This window comes from Manihot esculenta, chromosome 12 (genome assembly GCF_001659605.2).
Source record: "Manihot esculenta cultivar AM560-2 chromosome 12, M.esculenta_v8, whole genome shotgun sequence".
Taxonomy (NCBI): Eukaryota; Viridiplantae; Streptophyta; class Magnoliopsida; order Malpighiales; family Euphorbiaceae; genus Manihot; species Manihot esculenta.
The window spans coordinates 6,783,783-6,800,093 of NC_035172.2; the positions used below are offsets into that span (position 1 = coordinate 6,783,783).

Here is a 16,311-nt window from a genome sequence, read left to right on the forward strand (position 1 = left end):
CATCACCATGGTATTGAGGAACACCGTTTTATCCTGGCAGAGCCATCTCCAGACGAGTCAGGCATGGGCTCCTCACCCGTCCAGCCTTCCCTACCTTGGAGAAAGCACCTCCCTGGCTAGCGAGCAGAGTATTTCTCTTTCCAACTCTTTTTATATTTCAAACTGCCTTATTTACTCACCTTGTATTTTATGCAAATATAGCCAGTCACAAAATAAGTTTGCCGAGGTAGCATGCACTGCTTGTAAAGGCAAAGCAGTTGTCGAGAAACCCCAACTACCAATCCTTATAGCTAAAAATGCCCTAAGGCCTAGAGATTGTCATTGGTTGAATGATGTCGAGACAGACGATCTTTATGATAACATTATCCACTCCACCACAATGGAGAGTGCACTCTGTGCCTACATGGCCAATGAGCGTAACAAGGCTTTGAGGCGAGAGTTCGGCACCCAAGAGACAGACAAATGTCTCCTGCAAAAGGAATGCTTGAGGCTGAAGGCTCGAGTTGAGGAAGTGGAGGGTACAATAAAGGAGACACTGGAGTCCGTTGATAAACTCCAAGCAGACCTAGACAAGGCTAATACTTCAAAGTTGGCCTCTAAGAACCAGGCTAAATCTGCCGAGGACCAGGTGGTTACTCTCAAATGCCAAGTGCAAGAACTGCAGTCTCAAGCAGAGAAGGTCCGGGCTACCACCTCTAGAGTGGCTAAATTGAAAGCTAAGCTTGAGGAAACGGTGGCTCGGGGCGGAGAGATGTTCGTACAAGGGCATGATTCTATCAAGAAAGAACTCGCCAAGCATTTTCCTGTAGAGGACTTCTCCTAAATTGACAACATCTTTCTAGATGAGGGGGATGAGGACAAGGATAAGCAGGACGAAAAGAGGACAATTGAAGACAATCTTGTTGTCTCGGCCTCTATTGTAATAGTAATAGATGAACCTATAACAGAAGTTCGGGAGGAGGTGACTGATGATGTCCCTCCTGCCCTGTTATACTCCTTTTTAATGAATGAAAAATCTTTTCATTATATTTTGTCATTATTTTTACAAAGTGTTTATATGATCGATACTCGATCATAACCTTCGTTCAACTATCGTCAAATAATTTTTTAAAATTGCTAAGTGGGGTTGACACCTAATCAAGCACCTGGCAGCCTTTGCTTTTTGCTATAAAATAAATTAAACTTTTTAATGAGACTTAACATCCGCCTCCTGACTTATCTAGCGGATGTCCTCCTCGTAACTATGGAATAAATAACTTGAAAAAAATAGTAAATCGAACTTAACACCCGATCACGATAATGACTTAAGAATTTTATTAATCGAGATTGGCACCCGATTGTTAGCCTGGCGGATACTCGCCTTGTGGCCTGGGTGTGAAATGCCTTTGCAATTTTTATTAATCGGGACTGACATCTAGTCATGTGCTTAGTAGATACTCACCTTATGGCCTAAGTGTGAAATACCTTTGCGATTTTTATTAATCGGGATTTACACCTGTGATTGGCAAATACTCACCTTGTGGTTTTAGGCATAAAATGTCTTAGTTACCGGAACTAACATCCGGTCCTTTCTTGGCAGATACTTGCTTTGTGGTTTGGGCATAAAATGCCTTAGTTAACGGGACTAACACCCAGTCATGTGCTTGACGGATATCTGCATTGTAGTTTAGGCATAAAATATTTTAGTTAATGGGACCAACGTCTGGTCGTGTGTTTGGCGGGTACCCGCTTTGTCGTGTCGGCATAAAATGCCTTAATTAATTGGGACTAACATCCATACATGTGACCTGCGAATTTCCGCCTTGTGGCTTGCTTAGTGGATATCCGCCTTGTGGTATTGGCGTAAAATACCTTATTTAGTGAAACTAACACCAGATCATATATTTAATAATTTTAAATAAAAATATATAAATATTCTAATAGTAAGACCTCTTGAGAAAAAAAGAACAACATACTATTTTATTATTTAAAAAAATAATTTTATTATTTTGAAAATATAAAATAATAAAATAGTATAACAATTTTTCTTTTAATAACTCTTTTAAATAGTATTTTTTTAAAAAATCAACTATATTATTAATCATATTTTTTTATTATAAACTATAGTAATACTTTGTGTGAATTTCAAACAAACTATTTAAGAAGTGAATCAATTCGGATTAAATTAAGATAAATTAGTTTACTAAATAATTGATAAAACTATAAAAATTATAATAGTAATATAAATTATTTTTTAATATTATAAATTCTAAATTTTAGGAGAAATTACCTAAAAAAATTTGACTTTTAAAAAATTTATAATTTCATCCTGAACTTTAATTTTAATCAATTGCACTCTAAATTTTACTAATATGGTAGAATGATGTGGTGATGATATAACAATTTCGTTAGTCTTTAATAGAAAATATAACATCATGGTGTAATTGAAATGAATATAAAAATATAAAGTTTAATTGGTGAAACTAAAAGGAATATAGTGCAATTACTAAAATAAGAAAAAGAAAAAATGTTTTTTGTGATTATATCTATAAAATATAATTATTTAACACTTAAATTTTATAAAATATAACTATTTAACATTTGAAAACTTATAGAGCTTGTAAGTCATGCACCCACAAGGATAGATGTGCTAAATAACTGTACAAATAAAAAAAATGGAGATCAATATTCAACTTTTTTTAGTGGATAAAATGATCAAGATTAAAAGGTAAGTTATTAATTATCATTGGTGTTTAACCGTTACTAAAATTACTATGATGTATTTTGTATGATGGAGATAGAATATAGAAGGTATGTTGTCAATCTTTGTTGGCAATTGACAATTACTAAAAATATTTGATTATAGAAAATTTTTAGGTGGATCTAGTCCACCATAGATTTAAAAGATATTGGGGTGGGTTTAATCTATTTTTCATTGAGAATCCCACTTTCTTGTTCATTGAAAATGCCTTGATCTAGGATAGATCAGATCCAGATAAATATTTCTCATACGTTTCTATGGGTTTGTGAGTTTGTTGAGAGATAGGACAGTCATTTCTATATAAGGAGAAGTAAATAAAGATTTAGATGCTAATTTGTCACTCCCTACTAGTAATTAATAATTATTATTTATGTTATGAGGCAAAATGCATGTCCTAATCATAAATATTTAGTTTAGAAATATAATTATACAATTAGTAAAATCAAGGATTTTTTGTGTCATATATGCGTGTATGGTTAGCCAAAATAATATATTTATGAAGAAATGAATGTTTATTGATTTTGCATTCCTTTATATACACGTTTATGGGTCTTTCTAGATGGGAATAAAAGTCAGTTCATTGTGCCAATAAATAATTGAAAAGAAATTACAGTATTTACACTATACATGTATCTTCTAGATGTTTCATTAATCAAATAGAAAAATGTTGTCGTTTAAGGCTTGAACAACTTTCACTTTTTGTTGAAATGTTGTCGTTTGGGTCTTGGGTGAGACACTGTTGTTTTGCTGCCTGATTAAAACATCTTCATCCCCTTCGCAAGATGAAGACGAATCTGAAGAGATCTTCATCTTGGATAAAAGACGATATACGATAGAAGCTCCTAGAGATTTTGTGAAAAGGTCGATCTTTTGAGGATACATGCTTAGTGACTATGAACTCCTTATTTGGTTGATTTCGCAGGACATGGCGATCTATTTCCATATGTTTTGTCCTTTTGTGAAACACTGGATTCGCAGTGATATGTTAGGCTGCCTTGTTATTGCAATGTAGAGGAATGGGAAGTTGAGCTTCGATTTGGAATTCTTGAAGTATGTTATCTGTTATAGTTCACAAATTGTGGATGCTATGCTTCTATATTCTGCTTCAGCAAAAGATCCACTCACTATAGTTTATTTTTTCGTTTTCCAGGAAATCAAGGAAGGCCCAAGGAAAACACATAAACTAGTTAAGGATTTCCTGGTGGTTGGGCATGTTGCCCAGTCGGCATCACAAAAAGTCGAGATCTTGAAGTCATTGATGGTTGACCTTTCTAGGAGCCTGCCTTGAGATATTAGACGACATGCAAGGTGGCATCGAATTGTGTCCTGCAAAGGAGTTGCATGTACTGACTCGGCTGTTGTGTGGAGTATATTATGTTAGGCCATGTGAGACTAAGGTATAGCAGTCGTCCAATCAATATTATGTATTGTTATAGATCTAGCAGTATTTCTCCTGTATCTTTGTCAATCTTTAACCCTTTTGGAAAGGGAAAAGAATTTGTCTTTGTATCCTGTAATCCGGTATCCCTTATGATATCACTAACATATTTCCATTGATACAGAAACATGCCTTCAGTTGGTCTAGTTGTTTCAAGGCCAAGGAAGTATCTCACATGTCCTAGATTTTTTTATTGTGAAAGCATCATGCATATAAGTTTTTACTGCAATTATTTGGTTTTCATCCGCCCCTGTGATTAGGAGATCATATATGCAGGAGGTCATATATGTAGATAATTAGGGCTAGAAAAGAATTGTTAGAGCCTTTAGTGAATAGATAACAATCAAATTTTGATTGCTTGAAACCGTATTTGCAGAGCTTTATAGTCTCCCTATTCCATTGTCTACCAGCTTTTTTAAGCCTATAAATGCTTTTAATTAGCTTACATTCCTATCCCTTAGGAACTTGGTACCCTTTTGGTGCTTTCATGTATAGGTCTTCATTAATATGCCTATGAAGATAGGCATTATTGATATCTAACTGATATATTGTCCAATTCTAAGCTATTGTTATTGCCATAAATGTTCTCACTGTTACCATTTTGGTGACAGGAGAAAAATTGTCATGACAGTTGATGTCGGGTAATTGGTTGCAACCAACGTTGCTTTGTATTTACTAACCATCCCATCTGCATTATATTTTATTATGAAAATCTATTTGGAGGTAATTGCCTTCTTTCCTGTGGGCAACAGTTAAGATCCATCTGTCATCCATTTCTAATGCTTCTATCTCATATTGCATAGCTCTAATCCAATTACTGTCCTTTATAGCATCCCTATAATTTTTAGGCTCTGACACAGTAGATAATACAACCACAAAACTTTTGTAATTATGATTGAATGTAGGTGAGTGAGTGAAGAAAGTAGTGGAAGGTAAACAAGTATGTTGTGCATATGCAAGACCTGAAAAAAAATTTTTGTCTGATATTTGTGCAACATAATCTTCTAACTATTGTGACTTTGATATCTGTCTTGTTTGTGGTGGTGATGGGATTTCTGAGATTTGAATAGAAACTGTGGGTTGTAGTGTAGGCATGTCAATTTGTGGTTGTGTGGGACTGATTTCTAATATATGATAAAATGTACTTTGCTCTGGAGAAACATCAGGAATCAAGTTGGGTAAGGGCACAACAGTTTGATTATGTTTTTCTTGGAAATAAGAGAAGATATTTTCATAAAAGATAACATCTCTTAATAATTTTTTTTATTTTCTAAATCATATAACTTATATGCTTTAAAACCTAGGACAAAACCAATAAAAATGCATTTAAAAACTCTTTTGCAAACTTGTTTTTTTGTAGTTGTATGTTTGTGGCAAAACAAAGACATCCTAAAACTTTTATTTGAAAGTAATTTGGCTTTTTATTAAACAAAACTTTATGAAGTGTCTTCTAATTTAAGACTGAACTATGTAACATATTTATGATATGTGTGGCTAGTAAAAAATGATTCTCCCCAAAACATTTTTAGCAAGTTAGATTGAAACATGAGAGATCTTGCTACTTGAAGAAGATGCTTATATTTTCTTTCCACTATACCGTTTTACTGCAGGTACATGGACAAGTCTTTTAGTGAATGTTTCCATTTTCTTTAAAAAACATGATGCATGATTTGTTTACAAACTTTATTCCATTGTCAAACCTTTTTTTATATACAGTTTTCTGAAATTGAGTTTTTACCATGGAAGAAAAATCTTTTAAAAAACTATGAATAGTTAATATATCTTTTAACAAATAAGTCCATGTACCTCTAGAGAAATCATTAACAATGGTTAAAACATATGATGCTCAGTGATAAATTTTGTAGAGCGTGGTCTCCATAAGTCTACATATATTAATTCAAAAATTTCAGTAGTAGTAGAGATGCTACTTTTAGGAAAACATATCCTTTGCTGTTTAGCTATGGGGCAAATTTCACAAACATGAGATTCTGTTGGATTAATATTCAATTCAGGAATATGTAATACTGTATTTTTAAAAATGTAGCCTAATCTACTGTGCCATAGAGAATAAAGATCAGATATAGCAATATGAGAAGTACAGTCATTCATGACAAATTTAGTATCTAATATATAAAGGCCTTCTTGTACTTTTGCTTATGCCATAACTTCATTGTTTATTAGGTTCTGTAAAATGTACTTCTTAGATAGGAATTTTGCTGTTAAATTTGATGTTTGGGTCAATTTACTGATAGAGATATGTGAAGAATATTATGCAGAATTAGGGTAAGCTGTAATTTTATTGTACTAAAATGCATAACAGTTTTGGTACTGCGATCAGGTAAAGTAATAAACATGTTAGTTTTAGGGTTAGTAAAATGGAAAAAAGAATTCAAGTCATAACACATGTGAGATGTGACTCTAGTGTCTACTATCCATAGGCCTAGTTTTTATTTGGAAGCAAGAAAGTAGTAATTTGAATTAGTCTGAGATGCCCACACACTCGGTTGTTTCATTTCTGTACTAATTTTGATTCTTCATATACTTGATGATCTCTTGTTGTATCATATTACTTATTCCCATGCTCCATGTTCCTAGCATTGATTATTCCTTTCCCAGTTCTAATGGTGTTTCTTTCATAGCTACATTGTCCTTTTCTTTACTCTTCTTGAGTTTGTATTCATGAAACTAGTCTGGATATGCATGGATTTTGAAGCATGATTCCCTTGTGTGTCTTGGATTGCAACAATGATGACAGATTTTGCCTCCCTTTTCTTTTTTTTTAGGAACTCCCTTCTTTTGTTCTGTGAGATTTCTTTGGAGCCTTTCATGTTTAAAACACCAGTATTAAAATCATTAGTAATGTTGCATACATTTTTCTCTTTTTTTTTCCCACTTAGCACTATTACATGTGCTCTATTGACATCAGGAAGTGGTTCCATGATGAGTATTTGATCTTTGACATAAACATAAACATCATTTAATTCCACCAGAAATTGAATCACCTTATCACTATTGTCTATTTCACTTAGATCATTAGAGGTGTAACGACCCGAAAACCGATACTCCTCTGTAACGGCCCGAACCGCCACCGGCGCTAGGATCCAGATCGGCTTAAGGCCGCCGGGACCCGTAGCAAGCCAAACATACATACTATCACCTGGTCAAATCCCATACATGATTAAAACTTAACCATAGAAACATGAAAACTGAACATCAGTTGAACCCAAACCTGACCTGTGCATGTATCCTGACATGAAACATACATCATAAAATCATAAAACCTCCACTGGAGTCCTCATCATATACTCCAATGGGGTAACATTACACGCCTCAAGTTTGGTTCTCAACTCAACATAAAAACATTACATAACCATGCATCAACAGGGATTAACCAGTCTATAGGGCCAAGCACACTCTAATCCATAAACATAAACTCTACTATCAGTTACATACATTACATCAACTTATATTACATGTCCACTTCTAAAACTACTAAACTGAAACATAAGCATAAACTATTACATAAAACACACGTCTCTTAATCTTTACCCTGCTGACTTCTGAGCTCTGACTTAAACCTGCAACACTGGGGTTAGGGGAAAGGGGTGAGCTAAAAAGCCCAGTGAGTAGAAACAGAGAAAACAGTTCATTAATTATGATTTCATTTTACTAAAAACATTTGTTTTAATTCCTCCATTTTTAGGTATATTATTATTCATTTAACTTCTTCTTTCTTTCTTATTCATGCTTTCATGAAATGCATCACAACACAGAGAAATCACATAATCTTGTCCGTCTCGGGGCTCATGCAATATTTATTCCCCACGGACCCTGGTTTCTGAGAGTCTGTCTTTTTGCATGCATCTTTCCTCTCAGAGGATGGACATGACATCAAAGATCCCCCTGTCGGTACCCGGCTCCCCCATAGGAGCTCACAAAGGCCTGTAACATACATGACATGGTGTCTGGTCCACAAAGAGCTCACATGGACTTTCCTACATGTACTTGTCCGGCTCTCAAAGGACTAAGACAAGACTCGTGACAGATATGGGCTATTGAAGTCGCCTCGGTCCACCCTTCCTCCATCAACATCAAATAATGCAATGCGTCATATTCGTGAAACTAGTGCAATCAACCTACTACATATAATCATGATGCATGAACATGCTTTAGGCATTAGATTTTGTGCATAAAAGATTAAGTTTAGTTCTACTCACCTCCTGGCAGATGCTGACTGACTCTGCAACTGCTAGCACTGCTGGCCTCCTCGGTCTCTCGGGTCCGATCCTACACAGGTGGACTCGAATGAGGTGCCAAACACATTCTAACAACTCATAAACAACTCCCCAAAAACCCCTCTAAACATCACTTAAACATGCATGGAAAACACCCAAGAAACGGCTGGACAGGGCACTTTCGGCGGCACCTTCGGCGGCCGAAAGTCCCTTCCAGAGACGAAACTCGGGTAGGTTCGGCGGCAGGTTCGGCGGCCGAAACCCTCAAACAGAACCGAAACTCCACTTTCGGGGGCAGGCTTCGGCAGCCGAAACTGCCTCCAAAAGAGGGTTCGGCGGCCGAAACTCCTTTCGGCGGCCGAACCTGGTTTCTGCCAAAGGGCAGAAACTCGGTTCCAACATGCATTTTCGCCTCCCAAACCAAACCATCATGCACAAACCTATTCTACAACATGCATAAACATGCATAAAAGCTTCTAGGGGCTCTAGACTATCCTAAACCCCAACCACATTGCATCAAACACATAAAATCAATCAACATTGCTCAAAAACACATAATCCTCCCCATGAACTTAAACATGCATTTCTCTTCCAAATCCTCACATATTCTCCCCCAATCATGCACACTCACTCCCACAAGCATAAAGGAGCATAAACTAACATAAACTCCTCAACACCAACATCACATAACATACATTTGGGTATAAACCCACATAAACCTAAACATGCATATCTACCCATATTCAACCAACAAAAACTTCATAAAACTTCATGAAAACACTAGGGAAACAAGGATCTACACTTACCTCTTGAAGATCGAGGGTGGTGTGACCCCTAACTCGGAGGTGTGGAGAATCCAAGCTCCAAAAGCTCCAAGCTCCCAAAACTCCTTTTGAGCTTTAAATCTTCAAACACAAGGGCAGAAATCATGAAAAACTTGAGAGATGGGTAGAGAAAACACGAAAACGACCAAAGGAAGGCACAAACTCACCTGAGCTCGAGAATGGGGAGAAAACTCACCCATTTCTGATCTGAGGGCCCTTTATAGGTGGCCGGGTCAAAGACCTTCGGCAGCCTAACGTGCCCCCTAAACTCATGCATGTTCGGCGGCCGAACTTGACTTTCGGCGGCCGAACCTTGGCTCGTTCAAACAAGACTTTCGGAGGCCAAAGGCGCTCCCAAAACCTTTCCATGTTCGGCGGCCGAACTTCACTTTCGGCGGCCGAACCTGGCACTTGCCTCCTTGGTCTTTTCCTTTTCAAACTCAATTCTCTTTCCTTTTAAAACCATGAAATCATGTGAAAACATTTTAGAAAACACATTTTACCCTTCTAGAGAGATCCAACACCCTAGATTCCGCCGGAAGGCAGGAATCCCGATGCCGGATTCTAGCCGGGTATTACATTCTTCCCCCCTTACAGAACATTCGTCCCCGAATGTTCCTCAACTACTCATGCATAAAAACATAACATAAGAACATATCATCGTACATACACATCAAGCAAGCAATCAAGCAAGCAAGACCTCTAAACTTTCTCCTAAAAGAGACACGGCATTGCCGGAGTCAAAACTCCCGGTTCTCCTACGAACACTCCTCAAGCTGGGGTGATTCTACAAGACCTCTCCATCTGAATCTCCTTGTTCCAAAGCTAACTAACTGATGTGTCCATGATCCACAATAGCTGCTCAACTCAGGTGAGATCCCTTGGGACCTCCACCTCTAGTTCCTCAAGAACCCTACTTGGATCTGACACGAACTTTCATAAAGTGGAACGTGGAAATCTGAATGGATTCTCTCCCTCATGAATCACCCTTCGCAAAGGAGACACCTCAAGCAATACCTCAACCTCCTCCTGAAACTCCTCCTGCTTCCACTGCGCTACTCTGATCTTCTCTTCTGATCCGCAAGGATCCATCCTTCTTTTCCACAAAAACCGGCACTAGAACACCCCAAGGAGAGTGACTAGGTCGGATGAAACTTCCATCTACTAACTCCCGCAGTTGCTCCTCCAACTCAAAACTCTGCAGGTGCCAACCTGTAGGGAAGGATAGAAATGGTTCTGGGTCCAGACACCACTCCTATTCCAAGCTCTAACTCCCTAACAGATGGTAAACCTGACAGCTCGCCTGGGAATACATCCACGACTTCTCTCTCTAACTACTACTATCACTGAGGCTGGTTCCCGACCCAACTACTAACTCTCCAGCAAGAACTAGAACCCTCTGACAACCCCTCCTACGCACCCTATGAGCCTGACAGGCTGACATCAAACTTCTAGGCAACCTACACTGTCCCCTCCAAAGACTACCTCTGACCCATCCTGTCCTCTGAACCTGGCCACCCAGTCTCTACGGACCAAGGTAGCACCACAAGTAGAAACCCAATCCATTCCGAGAGTGACGTCTGAACATTCAAGTCCAAGACCTCAAAATCGGGTGGATGGATTCTACCCTCAGTTGACACCTGAACTGAACCGGCAGACTGACTCTGCCTCAGATGGATCACACTTGGGTCCACTGACCCTAAGAGAACACTCTAGCCTAGAAGTTATCAACCCAACCCCTCGACGACTCTTTAGAGTAACTAAGGAAAGAGAAACACCAAGGTTCACAAAAGCATGCACATCAGAACATCAAAGTGAGCGTACCTGACACCACCGTGTTCGATGTGTCTGCCTCCTGCTGAGCCTGGACGAAGATCCGAGCCGGAGCTGACGGACCTCCTCTAAGGGAACCTGCTGAAGAAGAGGCTGCCCCTCTCCCTCTGCCTCGACCACTAGCCTGAAACATGGTTTGAGCTGCTGGCTGAGACTGTACTAATCGGGGTACAGTAGGACATTCACGTGCTATGTGTCCTTCCTGTTCACACCTGTAACAAGCTGTCGTCCCAACCCGACAGACTCCCTTGTGCGGCCTTCCGCACCTCAAGCACCTTGAACTGCCCGAGCCAGAGCTTGAACCACCAAAACCCAAACTAGCCTTCAGATTCTGCCAAAACTTCTTCTGCGACTTCCTGAGACCTCTCTTCCATTTCTTACCTCTCGTGGCAGCTGTACTCAGAGTGGAGGGATCAATCCCTCCTGAACCTGAAATCCTAGAATCCTGAGTCTGAGCATCCTCCTGAGAATCTCCCATACCTTCTTCAGGTACTCTGACTCCCATATTGACATCCCTTCTCTGAACATCTGACTCTACTTCCCTCATACTAGCTGACATCCTTCTTGGAGCCATTCCTTCTCTGCTTGCATCAAAAGACCTTCCAGGGTCCCTTGATGTTCCCCATCTGCTGACTCCCCACGACTGCGCTCTAGGCAGAGCAGGGGGAAAGGTATCCAAACCTTCCCTCTCAGATGGAACTCCAGTCGATTCCACAGATCGACGAGCACCTCGCATTCTGGCTCCTCTGAAGAACAACACACAAGCATACAATCCATCATTAGCATCATACGGTTCATATGAAAACACATGAACCCACACATACATAGCATATCATACATAACATTAATGCACATGCATAAAATCATGGCATTACACATCATCATCAAGACAGGACTCTACATCCTATCCTAGTGGACATGATTCTACTCTTGATCTTTCTTATTGTGCTTGCCCTTCTATGACCTCTAAGCCAACCTCTTTCCGATGTGGGATATCTCTAATCCTTGAGCATCTTTGCTCAACACACCGTACTCTCGAGGCCCAAAGCTCTGATACCATTCTGTAACGACCCGAAAACCGATACTCCTCTGTAACGGCCCGAACCGCCACCGGCGCTAGGATCCAGATCGGCTTAAGGCCGCCGGGACCCGTAGCAAGCCAAACATACATACTATCACCTGGTCAAATCCCATACATGATTAAAACTTAACCATAGAAACATGAAAACTGAACATCAGTTGAACCCAAACCTGACCTGTGCATGTATCCTGACATGAAACATACATCATAAAATCATAAAACCTCCACTGGAGTCCTCATCATATACTCCAATGGGGTAACATTACACGCCTCAAGTTTGGTTCTCAACTCAACATAAAAACATTACATAACCATGCATCAACAGGGATTAACCAGTCTATAGGGCCAAGCACACTCTAATCCATAAACATAAACTCTACTATCAGTTACATACATTACATCAACTTATATTACATGTCCACTTCTAAAACTACTAAACTGAAACATAAGCATAAACTATTACATAAAACACACGTCTCTTAATCTTTACCCTGCTGACTTCTGAGCTCTGACTTAAACCTGCAACACTGGGGTTAGGGGAAAGGGGTGAGCTAAAAAGCCCAGTGAGTAGAAACAGAGAAAACAGTTCATTAATTATGATTTCATTTTACTAAAAACATTTGTTTTAATTCCTCCATTTTTAGGTATATTATTATTCATTTAACTTCTTCTTTCTTTCTTATTCATGCTTTCATGAAATGCATCACAACACAGAGAAATCACATAATCTTGTCCGTCTCGGGGCTCATGCAATATTTATTCCCCACGGACCCTGGTTTCTGAGAGTCTGTCTTTTTGCATGCATCTTTCCTCTCAGAGGATGGACATGACATCAAAGATCCCCCTGTCGGTACCCGGCTCCCCCATAGGAGCTCACAAAGGCCTGTAACATACATGACATGGTGTCTGGTCCACAAAGAGCTCACATGGACTTTCCTACATGTACTTGTCCGGCTCTCAAAGGACTAAGACAAGACTCGTGACAGATATGGGCTATTGAAGTCGCCTCGGTCCACCCTTCCTCCATCAACATCAAATAATGCAATGCGTCATATTCGTGAAACTAGTGCAATCAACCTACTACATATAATCATGATGCATGAACATGCTTTAGGCATTAGATTTTGTGCATAAAAGATTAAGTTTAGTTCTACTCACCTCCTGGCAGATGCTGACTGACTCTGCAACTGCTAGCACTGCTGGCCTCCTCGGTCTCTCGGGTCCGATCCTACACAGGTGGACTCGAATGAGGTGCCAAACACATTCTAACAACTCATAAACAACTCCCCAAAAACCCCTCTAAACATCACTTAAACATGCATGGAAAACACCCAAGAAACGGCTGGACAGGGCACTTTCGGCGGCACCTTCGGCGGCCGAAAGTCCCTTCCAGAGACGAAACTCGGGTAGGTTCGGCGGCAGGTTCGGCGGCCGAAACCCTCAAACAGAACCGAAACTCCACTTTCGGGGGCAGGCTTCGGCAGCCGAAACTGCCTCCAAAAGAGGGTTCGGCGGCCGAAACTCCTTTCGGCGGCCGAACCTGGTTTCTGCCAAAGGGCAGAAACTCGGTTCCAACATGCATTTTCGCCTCCCAAACCAAACCATCATGCACAAACCTATTCTACAACATGCATAAACATGCATAAAAGCTTCTAGGGGCTCTAGACTATCCTAAACCCCAACCACATTGCATCAAACACATAAAATCAATCAACATTGCTCAAAAACACATAATCCTCCCCATGAACTTAAACATGCATTTCTCTTCCAAATCCTCACATATTCTCCCCCAATCATGCACACTCACTCCCACAAGCATAAAGGAGCATAAACTAACATAAACTCCTCAACACCAACATCACATAACATACATTTGGGTATAAACCCACATAAACCTAAACATGCATATCTACCCATATTCAACCAACAAAAACTTCATAAAACTTCATGAAAACACTAGGGAAACAAGGATCTACACTTACCTCTTGAAGATCGAGGGTGGTGTGACCCCTAACTCGGAGGTGTGGAGAATCCAAGCTCCAAAAGCTCCAAGCTCCCAAAACTCCTTTTGAGCTTTAAATCTTCAAACACAAGGGCAGAAATCATGAAAAACTTGAGAGATGGGTAGAGAAAACACGAAAACGACCAAAGGAAGGCACAAACTCACCTGAGCTCGAGAATGGGGAGAAAACTCACCCATTTCTGATCTGAGGGCCCTTTATAGGTGGCCGGGTCAAAGACCTTCGGCAGCCTAACGTGCCCCCTAAACTCATGCATGTTCGGCGGCCGAACTTGACTTTCGGCGGCCGAACCTTGGCTCGTTCAAACAAGACTTTCGGAGGCCAAAGGCGCTCCCAAAACCTTTCCATGTTCGGCGGCCGAACTTCACTTTCGGCGGCCGAACCTGGCACTTGCCTCCTTGGTCTTTTCCTTTTCAAACTCAATTCTCTTTCCTTTTAAAACCATGAAATCATGTGAAAACATTTTAGAAAACACATTTTACCCTTCTAGAGAGATCCAACACCCTAGATTCCGCCGGAAGGCAGGAATCCCGATGCCGGATTCTAGCCGGGTATAGAGGATTCATAACTGCATGTAGGCATGGGACTTAAGCAATTTAACTTATCCCATAGCCTTTTTAAATTAGTGAAATAAGCCATTAATGATATATCACCTTGACTAAAAGAAATGATCTCCTTTTTTATTTGATAAAGCAATGGTCCATTGCTTTGCCCATATCTATTTTTAAGTTCTTTTCATAATTTTTTTGCAGTAAGAGAGTAAATAAAAACCTCAACAAGTTCTTTTGATAGCAAATTTAGTAACCAAGATTTATTTTCTTCCATCTTTTGTACTCACTGGATTCTGGATCTGGAATCTTAATCCTTCCATCAACGAAACCCAATTTGTCCTTTGCATAGAGTGTTATCATCATTGCTCTGCTCCATGGCAGATAATTAGTTTCATCCATTGGAATGCTAAGCAGCTACATCCCTTGTTGATCGAATTTAGCAAATTCATTGCATCATCGACAGTTTTCCCATGGATTCTAGGTCTCTTCTTTGAGGTGTTGTTTGCTAAGTGATCTCAGCCATTTGTAATATTGATAAAGGACTAATTAGACTCCGTCATAAGTTTTAACCAATATCGTTTGGTTAAGACGAAATAAGAGAAAAGATAGACTGAAAGACAAAAAGTCTTATTGAAATTCTTCAAAGATTGCAAAAGTGAGTTTCTAATAGTCAAGGGAGGCTATTTATAATAGAAACAAAACTCCAATATGCAAAATTATGAAAACATCCAAAATATCCAAAAAAAATAATTAAAATGCAAAATTGACCCCCTAAATGATGGAATTTCCATATCAAACTTTGTGACAAGCCTATGGCCCTTGTTACATTTTTGAAAGTCACGCGTCTCGAAATTCCCTTTTTGAAAAGCTATCGTGGGTCTCTATCGGACGTCGGTAGCAAAAATTAGGCCCGGTCCAAGTCTGCTGTAAGGTCCAAGGCTAATTGCTCCATATCATTCCCTTCCACTTGTAAAGAACTCAACCTCGAGTTGTCATCAGCAGGGTAGTACTGAAATAGATTCGCCGCGTTAAAGTCTTGGAAATTTTCATCTCATGTGGAAGGTCAAGAACATAGGTATTGTCATTAATCTTCTGAATGATCCGGAATGGACCAATCTTCTTGGCGTCAAGCTTTTTCTATCCTCCACCACGCTCCTTGCGTAAATACACCACAACTTGGTCACCGACATTGAAGGATTTGAAACGCCTATGTTTATCAGCTGTAGCTTTATATTTATCATTGGCTTCTGTAAGGCATTATTATACCTATTTGAAAACATCCACGTGCTGCTTTGCCAAGTTTCTTGCTGCAATACTATTGTGAGACCTGTGGGAAGTGCAATAAGATCAACTGTACGCGCTGGAACTTTCCTGTACACAACAGCAAACAGTGACATCTTTATGGAGGTGTGAACAACAATGTTGTAAGCAAATTCTGCTTGGACAATAGCAAGTCCCCAAGCAGTTTTCTTGTTACTGCAGATACAACGCAGAAGATTGCCAAGCGTGCGGTCTACCACTTCAGTTTGTCCATCAGTTTGGGGATGGGTAGCACTGGTGTATCGAAGTTCAGTTCCAAAACGTTTCC

The 16,311-nt window shown here is 39.6% G+C and overlaps 1 long non-coding RNA gene across 1 annotated transcript; it reads left to right on the forward strand.

Moving 5' to 3' along the window:
• Nucleotides 1–3,355: 3,355 nt before the first annotated feature.
• On the forward strand, nucleotides 3,356–15,784 carry LOC110628670. Its single transcript, XR_002490094.2, has 3 exons — nucleotides 3,356–3,790; nucleotides 3,891–7,217; nucleotides 14,732–15,784. It is a non-coding gene; the product is annotated as an uncharacterized LOC110628670 (long non-coding RNA).
• The last annotated feature ends 527 nt before the right edge of the window (nucleotides 15,785–16,311 follow it).